Source organism: Pleurodeles waltl, chromosome 7 (genome assembly GCF_031143425.1).
Source record: "Pleurodeles waltl isolate 20211129_DDA chromosome 7, aPleWal1.hap1.20221129, whole genome shotgun sequence".
Classification (NCBI taxonomy): domain Eukaryota; kingdom Metazoa; phylum Chordata; class Amphibia; order Caudata; family Salamandridae; genus Pleurodeles; species Pleurodeles waltl.
This window is the reverse complement of record NC_090446.1, coordinates 825,537,558-825,554,170: the sequence shown is the minus strand read 5'-3', so window position 1 is coordinate 825,554,170 and position 16,613 is coordinate 825,537,558.

Genomic DNA, 16,613 nt, shown 5'->3' with positions numbered 1-16,613 from the left:
TGTCAGATCTGAGATACGATGAGTCTGCGGTGTAGGGGCCTATTGCATCGGCGTCAAAGATTCCGTCAACAAACCCCAATGCTAAGTCCGGCATCGAGGATGTGGAATGCAGTTGGGTGAATCATTATTTCTGAAGCTGCAATCTAGAGACTGGCATCATCGTTGAGGCTGCAGTCAATGAGGGATGAGTGGGCTTGTGATGAGGATGTGTTGCACAGCAGCGGTTTCAAAGGCCATGTGGGCTGTGGCGGCGATGTGGGTCTTTGCGAAGTATCTAATCCACAAAGACACATAGATGCATTGGTTCTGTTTAGGGTTGTGTTACCCAGCATAGGAAATGCGTTAGTTTCCCTGGACCGACAGAGGATGGTGAGCACCTTGAGCCTGCTTGCTAGGGTCTAGGACCGGGATGGTACCACTTGGCAGCTTAGACTCACAGATGGCAGAGCCCAGGCGCAGGTTTTCAGTGGTGAGAAGCCTGTTATGCCCCTGAGGCTTCAGATCAGTAGGCCAGCTAGCTAGACTTTGGAGTCACTCTGGGTTCTGGATTCAAGAAATACAGGTCTTGTCCTTCTCACCCTGGCAAGTGGGCTGCAGGCAGCAGGTCAGTGCAGCAAAGCAGTAGTCCAACAGACTGCATTTCTTCAGAGTGGCAGTCCTGCAGCAGCACAGCAGTCCTTCTTCCTGTCAGAGTATCCACAGCTTCAGATGTGTACTTAAATGTTACAGTCTAAGGTCCAGTATTTATACCCAGTTATGCCTTTGAATTGGGGGGTAAGCTTTCAGTGGTTTCCCTTTTGAGGTCCCCAGGAATCTTACCTCCGCTGTCCTGGTTCCTAGGTAATTGTGTGGAGGTCGGACACAACCCATTCAGGTACAAGTGGGTCTTTCTCCAGAATCTCCCTCCAAAATTGCCAGTGATGTACTATCCAGGTACACCTCAGCTACCTATTGTGTGTTGCTGTCTATCAGGAATACACAAAGGCCAACTCCCAGCTACACCTATTCATGTAACTAGAGACAGGCAATAAATGGAATAGGCCGAAAAATGGCACCTCCAATCTTGCCAATGATGGTGTTTTACACGTGCACCTAAGCTCCCTATTGTGTGTGGCTGTCCAGGAGGAATACACCAAGCCCAACTGTCAGCCACACCCAGTCATGTGACCAGAGAGAGACGAGCTATAGGCTCAAAGGATTAGGCAGCAAAACACCACTATCTAAAAGTGGCATTGTCAGAATTAAAATATAAACTCCATACATTAGGAGTTTAAATATGATTTCATAGACACCAAACATGAACTGCACATCTCTTCCCATTTAGAAATTACACTTATAACATTGATCAAGGCAACTCTAATGTTATCCAGTAGAAAAGATAGGCCTTGCAATAGTGAAAAACGAATTTAAGAGCTTTTCACTACCAGGACGTGGAAAAACCTACAAGTACATGCCCTGCTTTCAATCACATTACACCCTGACATCTGGGCTGTCCAGGCCCTACCCTATTTGTGACTTTTATGTATTAAAAATGAAGGTTTGGGTCGGGCAAGAGGTTGTGTTCCTTTGCAGTGGGGAGAGGGGTTCCAGAGGTTTCCATTTTAGGTCCCCAAGCATCCTGCCTCCCCTGCTCTGGCTCCTGACGAATTAAATGCAGCCCTGAATGTTGAGGTAGGACATCATCTATTTTGGTGTAAGTGGTGCTATATCCAGCTCTTCCCTCCCATCCTGCCAGTGATGACTCATCCAGGCACATCTGAGATCCCTAGTTTATGTGGCTTTCTAGGAGGAATACACAAACTTCAACTGTCAGCTACAACCAGTCATGTGACCAGAGACACACTACAGGCACTGAATGGATAAGGCAGGAACATGACAACTTTCTAAAAGTGGCTTTCTTCAGAATTAAAATGTAAAATCTAACTTTACCATAAGCTTGAATTTAAAATTCTGATTCCAGCATGAACTGGGTATATTTTCCCATTTTTAAATTACACTTGTAACATGTAATAAGGCAACTCCAATGTTATCCTATTGGAGAGATATGTCTTGCAGTAGTGCAAAGGTAATGTAAGGGTTTTTCACTACCAGCACATATAAAAAGTACAAGAATATGCCCTAGTTTTCAATTGCATTGCACATTGCCATCTGGGCTGTCCCAGGCTTTTTTTAGGAGTGAGATATGTCTTAATAAGAAGGTTTGGGCCTGGCAATAGGTTTTTGTGCTATGAAATTTGGGAGAAGCTTCTAGAGGTTTCCATTTGAAAACACCAGACATCCCAGCACCCCTTCCCAGGCTCCAGGTGAACTGCAGGGCATATGCATCCCTTTGTGTGGACACAGGCCACAAACTATTCATGTGTAAGTTGGCCTGTATCAAGCTTCTCCCTCCCATCCTTCCAGCCATCACCTAACTTCCCTATTGTGTTTGGCTGTCTAGGAGGAATACCCAAAACCCAACTGTCAGCTATACCCAGTCATGTGACCAGAGACAGGCTACAGGCACAAAATGGATAAGGTGGGAAAATGCTACTATTATAAAAGTGGCATTTAGGAATTCCAATTTAAAATCTGACTTCACCATGAGTTAGGATCTTAAAATGTGATTCCGGGGATATCAAACATGAAATGGTCCTCTCTTCTCTTTGGAAATTACACTTATACCATGTAATAAGACAACCCTAATGCTATTTTATGGGAGAGATAAGGCCTGCAGTAGTGAAAAAATTAGTTTAATGAGCTTTTCACTACTAGGACATGTAAAAATGTCATGTTCATGTCCAACATTTCAATTACAATAAACCCTGCCCTCTGGGCTGTTCAGGGTCTACCCTAGGAGTGACCTATATGTATTACAAATGATGGTTTGGGCCTGGCAAGAGGGTTATTCGTCCAGGTCGAAATGGCAGTTTAAAACGGCAAACACAGGCTCTGCCATGGCAGGCCTGACTCATGTTTAAAGGCTACTTAAGTGGGTGGTACAATCTGTGCTGCAGGCCCATTAGTAGCACTTTATTCCAGGGCCCTGGGCACATGTAGTGCCACAATACTAGAGACTTAAAGGTAAATTAAAAATGCCAATTGGGGATCCACCAATGTTACCAGGTTTTAGGGAGTGAGCACATGTCCTTTAGCACTGTTTAGCTGTTGTAAATAGTGCAGACTTCCAAGGCTAGCAAAACAAGATCAGAAAAATGTAGGAGGAAGGCAAAACATTGGGGGAAGTCCACCCTAAGGTTGACCGGTCTAACATCAGCCTTTTAATATAATGTGCTATGTAAACATTATGTTAATGCCCTTTACTGATCAGCAATTCTACTACTCAGAAGCTCACTGCTCTTATGTTCCCTTCACTGTTCCATATTTTTGTAATTTATCTAATCTCAGCATCTTATTTAGCTACTATCACTTGTCCTGTTCAGCCATTGCAAATTCAAAATTAGAAATACCAAAGGCCATAGAAACATGATGATTTTAATTCAGTTTGAGAGAAGTCCTCACAGAATAATGAAATAATAAAAAAGGATAAAGTGAAGTCATACTGGAAATTGAAATAATTTACACAAAATCAGAGTCATTGACGGTCAGAAAACAGCCTGCAGTACTTTCTGCATTATTTTACAGTGCCTGCACTGAATCAGTAAAAGGCAAAATGTTTTAAAGGTGATAGTTCCAGCATTAAAAAGATGACCTTTTTAAGAGCCTACCCTGAGAGAGGGTTGAGACCTTAGCTGTTTTCCTGCTGGTAATCAATTAATTCATGCATATGCAGACATAAAAATGTAATGGTCACGCTTTACACAGCAGACATATCCCACAGATTAAACAGACTAAGCAGCCGAGCCATCCTTTGGTACACAGATAGTTTAATGGGTCATTCACATACCACCATATCTAGCCCTCAGATGACAAAGAATGTTATACCTCACACAGTAAAGCTCCCTCAATCTAGGCAGACCTATCAAACGTATGCTCCCAGAAATTAGAACTAAATATCACAATTTCACAAAAGGTACAGGCTAAGGATAGGGATGCCATCTGGTCAGTATTTTATTGTATGTCCAAGATTTCTTTATTGCCAATAAAAGCTTTGGGAAAGCTGCTTTCCCCCTTTAAATCTTCTTGGAGTTAGCCCCATCAGTGCAATGGACGAACTATTCACATCCACCGTGAAACATTTGTAGTACTGGTACTTTCACCAGGATTTTCTTTTAAAAAATAATGATGGAACATGGTGGAAAGCTGTTCTCTTATTGTGAGATTGTATTTTTCAATCAGTGTGATGCACAGCTCGAAGTACTATGACATCAAAGTAATAAAAAGCAAAACCACCTTGCATGTTTAGGAACAACGGTTTTCACTTTGATTCGTATTTCGGGTCATTTATCAGCACCCAAAGCAGAAATTTAAGTGGGAGAATGGTGTTGCTCTAATTTCAGCAGTAGCCATTCCTAGTTGATCCCTGCTTTTGGATCACCGAAGGTCAGAGATCCCCAAGCAAGGATTCACAAACCTCACACCACAGAAGAGAGTGGCCCCCAGAGGGGCATAAATCCTTATAGACACCGGGCAAAAAAAATCAAAAATAAAAATAAGCAGTGGGATGCATATAATTCCTACCATCCTTTGATTCTACAGTTTTCCTAGTGTAAATGACACCAAACTTGTGTGGTAGTACTTATCGTCCTCAACAAGAAAGTCCTAAAAATGCAAAATGAAGACATCAAATTTTAGCCTTTAAAATTTGCTAATTTTCGTGATCTGAGTAGCTGTGGTATATAGGTCCGAGCTCTGCCGCCACCCAGAGAAACCTACCAAAAGTAGTCATTTCTGAATACCAGACTATCAGGAAAGCTCAGGGCATGAATCCCACACTAAGCAGACTATCTATAGTATGTTCATTTTAAGTCATTGATATAGATGTGAGGTTCATGATACATGAAAGCTAAGGAGGCATTCAGTGTGCAGTGGAGCAGCAACGATTTGCTTTCCACAGAGAGTGTTGCATACTTGCCACCGTACCGACTCATGGGGTAGGACACAACTATTACTGATTCCTAAGGCCTACAGATTTTGTAATACATTCCTACAGGTTTTTAATGCTTTCTGCTGGGCTACATTTAAATCGGATAACATTGTCTTCCTTGCATGTTCTGTGAACTCCTTTCAGCTGCAAAGAAAGGCTTTTATTTAAATCAATTTTCTTTTATGCCATATTACAATTAAGTTTTATATTGTTCTTCCAAAGGTTTCCAATTACCAGTTATTGAAACAGAGATACAGAAAAATGATTCAGCTTTCAAAACAAATCTTTTGAAGATGTTTCCTCTATATATTTTACAAATGCAAAGAAGGATTTCACAGTCTTGCATTTGTTGCTGGCACTACCTGAGTCAGCAAGGAAGATTAAGGCTGGCCACAGTAATCTAAGGTCACTTATGGCGTGTTGTTTATACTGAGTGATGTTATCTGGGTCAGACGTCACATGATCATTCCCTCTGATCTACACCTGGTTAAGGGCCTGATTAAGATATCGATGCAACAGGGACAGATATCCCATCTGCTGAAATATAAATTCCATTATATTATATGGGCGGATGGGATATCTGTCAACGCTGTGACGAAGCAACCCATTCACCAATGTCTAAATCAGGCCCTGAATGTCATATGATGTCATTGCACAATAGTCTTGTAATGTAATTTAGGGTGAAGTCATTAATGTTCTAGTTAACAGTGTTGATACCCCGAAATCATTGGGAAGTCTAGTGTTTGCGTATGGGATAGGATTTTACCTAATTTCTGCTATCTATTAAACACAATACAAGCATTACATGTTACTGTAAGATTACAGGCAATACAATTCGCAATTGATATTAGGCCAAACTGCAAAGATATAACCTTTATCATTTTGAAAACACATACAATCTCCAATATGAACAATATAATGAACAAAAAAAATGATTCTAAATGTTAGGAAAGAAAAGGTGTAGATTGGGGTTAAAACATATAAGAAAACTACGAATTCTAAGGTTATACGATAAACCTTTTCAAAGCAGGCTCTAACCAACTGTCGTATGCATCATTGGGTTTAACGAGTTGGAACTTGTTCTCACTACCACCTGTAAATGTGTGACGAATCAGCAAAATATTGGCAGTAATGTCCTCTAGCGGGATGGTGTCCCTCCATGACATTGGCTGTACAGCTTCTGTGTTGATTTTAGACTGATGGCATTTCCAGAAAGGTATGCAGCCACATGATAATTGTCAGAGGAGCATCACTGGGCATCTTAACCAATTAAAATGATTTCAATTTTCACAACATGAATTTTATGGCCGTAGGTGGGGAGAATGGGATATGGCACTACAGGAACAAATATATACCGACTCTCGTTCTATTGATACAATTCAATATGTATTAATCCCCTTGTTTTATATGATCAGCAGAAGCTCAAAAAACTAGTAACAACCATCCATGTTGAAGGATAAGACAAAGGTAGTGAGTCTAGTCTGATGGTTTTGACTATCAAAGAACGGACGGCATCATAGGTTGGTCATGAAGTATAGCCGATTATCCCAAACAATGATGCTAGGAAACCGTGACTTGGTAGCTATGTGCTTTACAAAACTATATATTAATAATAATAATAATTATAACCATCATAATAATTATAATACTAATCATAATAATAATAATAATAATAATAATAATAATAATAATAATAATAATAATAATAATAATAATGATACAATCCAGTATGTTTTGTGGTCCTTATTTTATATAGCCGCTTGTAGCTCTAATATGCATGCACATGGAAAAGGGACATAAAAAGGGCTAGGTAACATTGTTTTACACCATCCCTACCATACAGAAATGGCTGCCATCTTGAAATAATTTTTGAATATGCAACTTGTCTAATTACAGCCACATGGTAGCTATTATGTTAATCTGCTAACATGTTTCTGAACCTGTTGATATTTTGACTGACGAATGAATACCTAGGACTATATTTGATAAATAAAAAAAGAGGAAGGATTCCCCAAGCACAAAAATATGAAATGGTTTCAGTAACATGTCACCCACCGGATTTATTGAATGGTTAAATAAAGGATCGTAAATAGTTCTACTCCAATAATACATCATACTCATATATGCAATCGAGGGTACAAAAGTACTACAAGATGAATCTAGACTTAAACAGTAATATGCAGCGTTAGTGGCCGTATGTTCATGTTATAAATAACGAAGCAAGACAGTCTCATATAAGCATCTGCTTTCCTAGGATTGTTCTGTGTCGGCTGGCATATTGACCCGTCCATTTATATTAAATAATTGGAAGTGTGCCTCGTATACTGAAGGTAACTCAGAAACACAGTGGTTAATCTGACTTCCACCACCTTTGAATGCTCAAAATATCAGTGTCAAAGCTATTATCTCAAGCTCTATGTTATCCAACATGCGTGTTATAATATAAAAGATAAATGGAAATGAGTCCCATATTCTGGAAGTAACCAGAACCATAATGGCTAGTCCATCTGCCATTTTTAAATGGTCAAAGTATGGGTCTTGAGGCCCGTTCCTCAAGCTATATCCAAATCATGTGGTTTGTGGAATACAAAGAAGACAGACATATTGACATATTGACAGATGTTCCAGGTCGGCAGTGGGTAATCTGGTGTCTGGCATGTTAGCGTCGTCAAAGAGAATCAAAGCAGTGCCATCTAGCCCTGAGCCATTTGCCTGGATCAATATCCAAAAACAATTGTTGAGAAAATTACAGTGGGCGTAGATTTGTGAATAGAATTAAATTAAATATGAAAAAGGCTGCCACTTTTATATTCCAAGTACACCGAAAAGGTTTATAAACCGGAAACAAAATGTAATACTGTTTCAACAAAAATGATCTAGTCACATTATTGAGTTCTAGTTAGCAATCAATGGCAAATTCCGTTTATTGATGAAAGGGTATGTAAGTGAAGATCGTATTGCCCCAATACATTAATCTTGGACTTGGTGTCAATTATTATGAAATTACAAAAACTATTTGATTTCATGTATATATGGATTACAAGTGTTCTGACAGAATGATGAATGTTATATGCCTCATGGGAGCACATATAGATCATGTTGGAATTTTCCCTTTTGCAGGGTCATCCCCAAGCTTTTTGCTTCCTGCCTCCTATTTTATCTGACCTGTTTCTTCTGGCTTTTGAACTCTGAGCACTTTACCACTGCTAACCAGTGCTAAAGTGCATATGCTCTCTGTGTAAATTGTATGGTTAATTGGTTCATCCATGATTGGCATATTTGATTTAATAGTAAGTCCTAGGAAAGTGCACTAGAGGTGCCCAGGGCCTGTAAACCAAATGCTACTAGTGGGCCTGCAGTACTGGCTGTGCCACCCACATGAGTAGCCCTGTAATCATGTCCCAGACCTGCCACTGCAGTGTCTGTGTGTTCAGTTTTTAACTGTGAATTCGACTTGGCAAGTGTACCCAGGCCTAAACCTTCCCTTTTCTTACATGTAAGGCACCCCTGAGGTGAGGTAGGCCCTCGGTAGACCCAAGGGCAGGGTGCAGTGTATTGTTAAGGTAGGACATATAGTAATGTGTTAATATATCCTGATAGAGAAATAGTGCTAAATTTGTTTTTTCACTGTTGCAAGGCCTGTCCTTCTCATAGTTTAACATGGGGGTTACCTTTAAATCTGCTTATACCCTTTCTGTGACTCTGCCTGTTTGTGGATTCCTTGTCTGGGTAAGTTTGACAGTTGGGCTGGTTGCACCTCTCACTAGACAGTGACAGAAAGGGAGCTGGGGGGTAGCCTGCATATCCTGATTAGCCATCTGTGCTAGGAGAGAGGGGAGGAGTGGTCACTCACACCTGAAAGGGCTATGCCTGCCCTCACACAATGCAGTCTCCAACCCCCTGGTGTGTGTTTGGGGCCTGGCCTAGGCAAGGCAGGATTTCACATTCAAGAGAGACTTTGCTTTGAAGTAGGCCTACTTCAAAGGAGAAAATGGGTTTAAGAAGGACACCCAAAACCACAGACTTTAGAACACTTCGAGAAACCAAGAGGAACCTCTTCCTGGAGAAGAGCTGAGGAAGAAGAGCTGCCCTGCCTGTGACAGTGCTTTGGGGATCTATCCTGCAGTTACTGCTTCTGCCAGAGTAAGAGGGCAAAGACTGGACTTTGTGTGCCTTCCATGTTGTGAAGATCTCCAAGGGCTTGATTTAGAGCTTGCCTCCTGTTGTTTCCAGTCTCAGGGACAGCAAAGACTTCTCTCTGCCAGCACCTGGAGTTTTTGGAGGGACTCCAACTCTGCCCTGTGGTGCCCATCCAGTTCCTACGACCCTGAAAGAAGAAGTTGGCAGCATAAGAGGAAGAAATCCATGCACAGAACACCGTGCGGGCAAAAGATCAACGTGACTCCGAACTGCAGCTGGAAAATCGACGTGCGGCAGTCTTCACGGCTGAAAATCGACGCTCGTCTGCAACGTGACTGAAGAATTGACGCATGGAGCTGGAGAAACTACACACAGCATCGCTGATGGAGGCTGGCGAGATCACAACCCATGCTGCGTAGTTTTCGAATCATCGTGCGGCTGGATTTCCGATGCAAGTACTGCTGGGCGTGTAGAAACAATCTAAGGCCTGCTTGGACCCGAGAGTGCTGAACGGATCGACGCATCGCTTTCCTGCGGAGAGAAGAAATGGTGCACCCCGACCCAATGAGGGGAGAAGCGATGCAAGGTCTTGCTTGTGAGAGAAATTGACACATTGCAAGCCCTTTTTGATGCACACTCGCCCGTGCAGGGTTATTTTTGACGCACCCAAGGTACATTTTCACTCTAACAGTGTTAGTGTGTGTTTAAAACTACATGAAGTCTATTTTTGCATTTTTAGTGATAACTTGACTTCTGTATTGTGGATTTTTGTTGTTTTGGTCTTGTTTTGTTTAGATAAATATTACCTATTGTTCTAAACCTGTTTTGTGTCATTTTGTAGTGATTTCATTAAGTTACTGTGGGTGTTGGTACAAATACTTTAATCCTAGCACTCTGGCGTTAAGCCTACTGCTCGTGCCAAGCTACCAAGGGGGTAAGCAGGGGTTAGCTGAAGGTGATTCTCGTTTACCCTGACTAGAGTGTGGGTACTTGCTTGGACAGGGGGTAACCTGACTGCCAACCAAAGACCCCATTTCTAACAGATCATATATATGAATGTCAGATGCACTTATAGGTCAGCTTTATGTTCAGGTAAAACGAATTCAATGTGGTTTGGGAAAACTTGTCTACCCTGAATACACATGGAACACAGTAAAGCATTCCATCAGATGTGTTAAGAGTGAAAGCAAATACAAACTTTCCGTGTTACTGGAATGTAACGCTGCAGCTTAACACAAGATTTTTAATAGACTGGCTACATTTGTGACATTAAGGATTTCAGATTGCATCTTGGAGCATATTAAAATGATATTGTACACTTTAATTTAATTGCATTTGAATATATAAGAATGTGTCAAACAGGCTAACTTACAGCTTGTATACAATGAGAGAAAATCTGTTTGTCTGTTATTTCCACTCTGGCATAATAATTACAGATTGGTATGACATTACTAGAACCATCTACTGCACTATTGAAATAACAATGTGGAAACCCTTGAATTGTAAGTGTTTGAAGTTCATCAAAGTCTGACAGCAGATATCGTTTTTTATGTTGCGTAAAATGAATTTTAATTGTTGCCAAATGGATTGCTGCAGCCTTGAAAAATGTCCAGTATGGAATGAAACACAGTGGGTAAGCTACCCTTTAATAGGTATCAAATTGATATAAGGAAACTTTGAATACAGGAATGCTGAGAACTCCATTGAAGACAATTAAGTGACTCAAGGCTTATAGTGGCTAGTGTAAGCCTTCTGCTCCAATATCCCAGTGTTTGTCTTTCCTTTTCTCTCTTTTTTGTTTAGAACATTCTACCACCATTGGGTGATATGTTCTAACAGTCTCATAGCTATTGTGCCTTGGACTACACTGGTTGTTAAAAGACATCTCCCATATATAAAACCTTTAATCAGGGCTTTTAACAATCACAATATGAGGCTATAATAAAGGATCAAGAAAGGAAACCGAACTGTGGCGACTGTGATATTTCAATACATTTGAATTATAGGACCAATGGACTAATCATGGATTGTTTCACTCTAGAGATGTAAGGAAGGAGATAAAAATAACAATGGTTAGTGTACTTTAGATAAAGGAGTTAAAGGAGTTCCTTCCCATTAGTACATTTTATCACTCAACCTCGGCCCCATATTTCTCCTTCCCACCTACATATCATGTAGAAGCAGTGATCATAGCTATCAACTCAGTGGTTGCATGATGGTTCCTGTTTCACTTTCTGACACAGTGTTGTTGATTCAGAAGGCAAACAGGCGCAGGAAGAAGGGAGACATGGGCTTGCTGTATTTACAGATTCAGTGCTACGTCTCCAAAGTGTTGAAGAAGCAGAGAGCTGCAATTGGCAGCTCATTTCCTTGTGAGTCCTCAGGAAGCACAGCTCCTAATGCAACAAGCCAGGACTGCTGAGGAAAGTTCAAGGGATAAAGGATGAGTGATGAGAGGGGTAGACACAGGGCAGTGGGACACACAAATAATATCTCTTCTATGCTCCACACTGCATGTCTTTTCATAGCCTTGTAAATATGGAATGAGTCAACGCAGCACAAGTCACTGTGTTGACTCACCTTGCGACATCATCCTATGGGTGTTGCGTGAGTGTTCCCATGCAACACCTATGGATTTTGATTTATTTCCAGATTTACAAAGAGTTGTGAACCTGGGAATGTGTCAAAAGCCTACACCTCCCCAGGGGAGGCATAAGGGAGGTACAACAAGGAAAAATACCTTTATTTCTACTCATTTTTCCTATGTGTTCTGCATTCTGCAACACACGTAGAAAGAAGACAACACCTCTCATGATTGTTTTTGTGCAGGAAGGTGTACCTTCTTGCACCCAAAAAATAATTCCTTCAATGAAGACACCTGTCCACCATGGCCCACAGCAGCCCATTGAGCACCACTACAGGGGAAAAGAATAGGAACGTGCTGTACCCCATAGATATGGCATATTCCTGTCATTTTGTTTTTACGCAGGGCAGCGCAGCAAAAATGCTTGAGGTGCTGTCCTGCCTGAAAAGCTTGGAATTTTTGCTTTTTGTCACCGAGAGGGTTTTATGGGGGATGCAAAACCGAGGGTCAGACATTTTCTTTGTCAATTATCCGCTTTTATTGCTGACTGACTGCTACCTTCACTATGGTCTCACATACACCCACAGAACATGTAAGTTTGGAAGAATGAAGTTTTTCCACTTGTGCAAGCACAGAGAGAGAGACAGAGAGAGACAGATAGTGTGTGTGTGTGTGCATGTGTGTGTGTCTGTGTGTGGGTGTGTCCGTGTGTGTGTTTATCCACATCTTTGCTGCACTCCTATTGCCAGATGTTGCAGTTGTAAATGTCTTGGGCTGTTACAGTCTTTCCTCAAGCCTCAATGTAGGTGAACTACACCTGAAAGTTAATAAAGCACCCTCAGGCTTGTGAAATCTGCCTCTATGTGTGACTATCGCAGACAGCTTTACTATTCTTTTTTTCAACACAAGTTAGTTACTGTGCTGTATTGATTGAAAGGGCAAGAGCAGAACAGTGTCATATGACACTGTTCCTCTCTCCCCCACTCTGGTGCATTTTCAGGCTGCCTTGCATGAAGTACACTTGAATGATGTCAAGCATAGGTTTTGTACTGGAACATTACACTTTGCTTAGATATAGTGGAACACTTTTCTAACTTTGCGTAGGTGCTGTACAATGCAGTTGGGAAACAATCCTCATTCTCCACACCTGCCCCGGGGAGGCATTCAGTTTTGGCACAAAGTCATGTCTACTTGTTTTCGTAGATAGGGTTTGCAACAAATTCCATGGGTGGTTACATAGGAATGCCCATCTTCCACCCATGGAACACCCCCATGAGGTAAAGTAGAGCAAAGTAGCAGAATACACAACTTTGCATTACTTTAGAGATTCTTTCTGAAAGCAAATCAAGACATGCTGGAAAGTGAATGCCAAAACAACCCTTTGCAGCAGTTTGCATCTGTTTTGTGGTGCAAAACTAGTGAGCTGCCAAAGAAAGCTCCTCTCTCCTCAACCTCCTTGCTCTATCTCTGTTTTCAAGATCTGACTCTGCATGTCTCTTTCATTCATTTATCAATTTACAGCCTTCTTCTACTTTGTAATGCCTTTATCTCAGTGTCCTGTCTTTATCTACTTTTCCTTCACAGCAACCTACTCTACTTTCATAACAAAGGTTTGCCTGAAAAAAAATTGATGTTGGATAGAACGGCTATCAAGATGTGACATTTTGTGACAAACATTTCAAAAAGTGTGGATGGAAGGAATGCTGAACTAATTATCTGAGTGGGATTATTATCATCATCTGGAATTTGAATTTATAGTTGCCTTGGCTCTATGACTTGAGAGGAAGATGATATGATCAAATTTAAAAGATTATAAGATCTATGTAGAGAACAGCACTAACTTGGAGAGATATTGGTCGGATATAGCATGGTCTGAACGTTTTACGTAGCTTTTGGGTCACACCCTGGGCATAAAACTAATTTCATCTATTCTTTGCCCTGAAAAAGGAGTTTGCTACCATGAAACACATGTCGGCTGATGGGCTGTGGTTAGATTGCACATAGTGGATTTAAAATCAAAATGTACTGAAGGCACAACACAGGAGCGAGTGACTGAATATTATAAAAATTACTGTAGTAATTTATGATGGTTTTGGTGTGTAGCAAGGCAATCTGGGTTTTGGTCCATCAATTTTTGAAAGCATGTAAAGAATCTATGTTAGACCTGACAGCATTAGGATAGTCACCACTATCTCTTTTCCTGCCTCCCTCCACTTTGTGGATACTGTTTTTGCGGGTTTTTAGTCTCTGCGCACTTTACAACTGCTAACCAGTGCTAAAGTGCATATGCTCTCTCCCTTTAAACATGATGACATTGAATCATAGCCAATTGGAATATTTAATTTACTTATAAGTCTCTAGTAAAGTGCACTATATGTGCCCAGGGCCTGTAGATTAAATTCTACTAGTGGGCCTGCAGCACTGATTGTGCCACCCACTTAAGTAGTCCCTTAACCATGTCTCAGGCCTGCCATTGCAAGGTCTGTATGTGCAGTTTCACTGCCAATTCAACTTGGCATTTTAAGGTATTTACCAAGCATAAAACTCCCCTTTTTCTACATATAAGTCACCCCGAAGGTAGGCCCTACATAATCCATAGGGCAGAGTGCTGTGTAGACCCAAGGCAGGACATGTACCTGTGTAGTGTACATGTCCTGGCAGTGTAAAACTCCTAACTTCATTTTTGCATTGCTGTGGGGCCTGCTCCTCCATAGGCTAACATTAGGGCTACTCTCATGTACTGTTTGAGTGGTAACTGCTGATCTGAAAGGACTAGGAAGGTCATATTTAGTATGGCCAGAATGGTAATACAAAATCCTGCGGACTGGTGAAGTTCGATTTAATATTACTGTTTTAGAAATGCCACTTTTAGAAATTGTGCATTTCTCTGCACTTACATTTTTCTGTGCCTTACAATCCACATCTGGCTAGGGTCAGTTGACAGCTCCCTTGTGCATTCACTCAGAGAAACCCCAAACACAGGATGCTCAGCCTCACTTGCATTCATCTGCATTTTGAATGGGTCTTCCTGGGCTAGGAGGGTGGAGGGCCTGACACTTTCATGTCAATGGAGCCTGCCCTCACACAAAGGACTGCCACACCCCCTACCGGGAACCTGGCAGACAGGATTGAACTGAAAGGTGACCGTGTTCACTTCTAAGCCACTCTTTGAGGTCTCCCTCACTTAAAAGGCACATTTGGGTATTTGCCCCTACCAAATCAGGCGCTTCCTGGAGAAGAGAACCTGAACAAGCATCTGCAACCTGCCAAGAAGAACTGACTGGCTGCCCATAGGACTCACCTGACTGCTTTCTGTGAAGGACTGCTGCCTTGTTGTTGCCCTGCTGCCTTGCTGCTCCCTGGCTGTGCTGAGAAGTGTCCTCCAAGGGCTTGGATAGAGCTTGCCTCCTGTTCCCTGAAGTCTCAGCACCAAAAAGACTTCATCGTTACAAGAAGGACTCCTTATGTGGCGAAAATCGACGCACAGCCTGCCAGAAACGACGCACAGCCTGCATCGCAGTGAAAAATTCACTGCACGCTGACCTGGAATGACGCAGCCCAACTTCGCAATGATAAGATCGATGCAGCCCCGGCGTAGCGACCGGAAATTTTACGAACATCCCACTGGATCAACGCTCAGCTTAGCCGGAACGCTACAGCCCAACTTCCAGAGAGCAATCAACGCAGCGCCTGACCTGCGGTAGAAATTTCCACGCAACACCCACTGGATCAACGCAGCCTCTGTGACTTCTTCCTGTCAGGGCCGGAAATCCACGCATCATCCCCGGGGAGTCCAAAAACCCCACAACCCATAGGGGATCCAAGAGTGAGCACCGGAAATCGACGCAAAGCCTTCCCTGCATGAAAAATAAATGAAGCATCGCCGTGTGCAGCTTTAGACATCAACGCACACCTCCCTGTTTTCTAAGCATCTCCTCCTCTGCGGTTCTTTGCAGAGATTTTGAATGCAAACCAGGTACTTTATGCTTGCAAGAGACATTTATTGCTTTCAAGGGACTAAAGATACTTTATATCATTTTTACAGTGATATCTCAACATACACTTATTGCATTTTAATGGTTTTGACGTGCATCTTATCAGATAAATATTACATATTTTTCTAAACACTGTGTGGTGCATTTTTGTGGTGTTCTACTATGTTTTTGCATGATTTATTGCACAAATACTTTACACATTATCTTCTAAGTTAAGACTGACTGCTCAGTGCCAAGCTACCAGAGGGTGGGCACAGGATAATTTGGATTGTGTCAGACTTACCCTGACTAGAGTGAGGGTACTTGCTTGGTCAGGGGGTAACCTGACTGCTATTTCTAACAATCTAGTTTTAAATTACAATGTATTTTGGGAAAATATAATTATATGAATGCTCAAAAATGTATTAAAAGAATAAAAACAATGTGTGTACTTATACATATTGGTTAAGAATTCCTAAAGTATATAGCTCCCAAAAAGTGTACATAGACTGCTCTTATAACAACCTATTGGGCTGTGCTTTGCCTCATGTCGCAATCTTCACCCTCCAAAGGTCTTTCATCTTCCTTCACAGTGCCTCACTGCCTCTAATGTTCTGCCTCAGTTCATGGTGCTCTCAACAGCTATCCCACGCAGCACTCTAAGCAAACTCAAGTGGAAGAAAACTTCCTCTTTCGCCATGAAGGAGGAAATGGTTAGCTGATGCAGTGTGACAGATAGGAAAATGCCAATTTCAAATGAGTCATGAATGTGAGCATGTAGTATTACTGGCTGGCAGAAGCACTGGTAGAGGTTCATGGTTTGGATTTGCTGATTCCTCTTTGCTCTCATTGCCAATTTCCCTAATTTTCTTTAAGTTCGGAGCCCTTG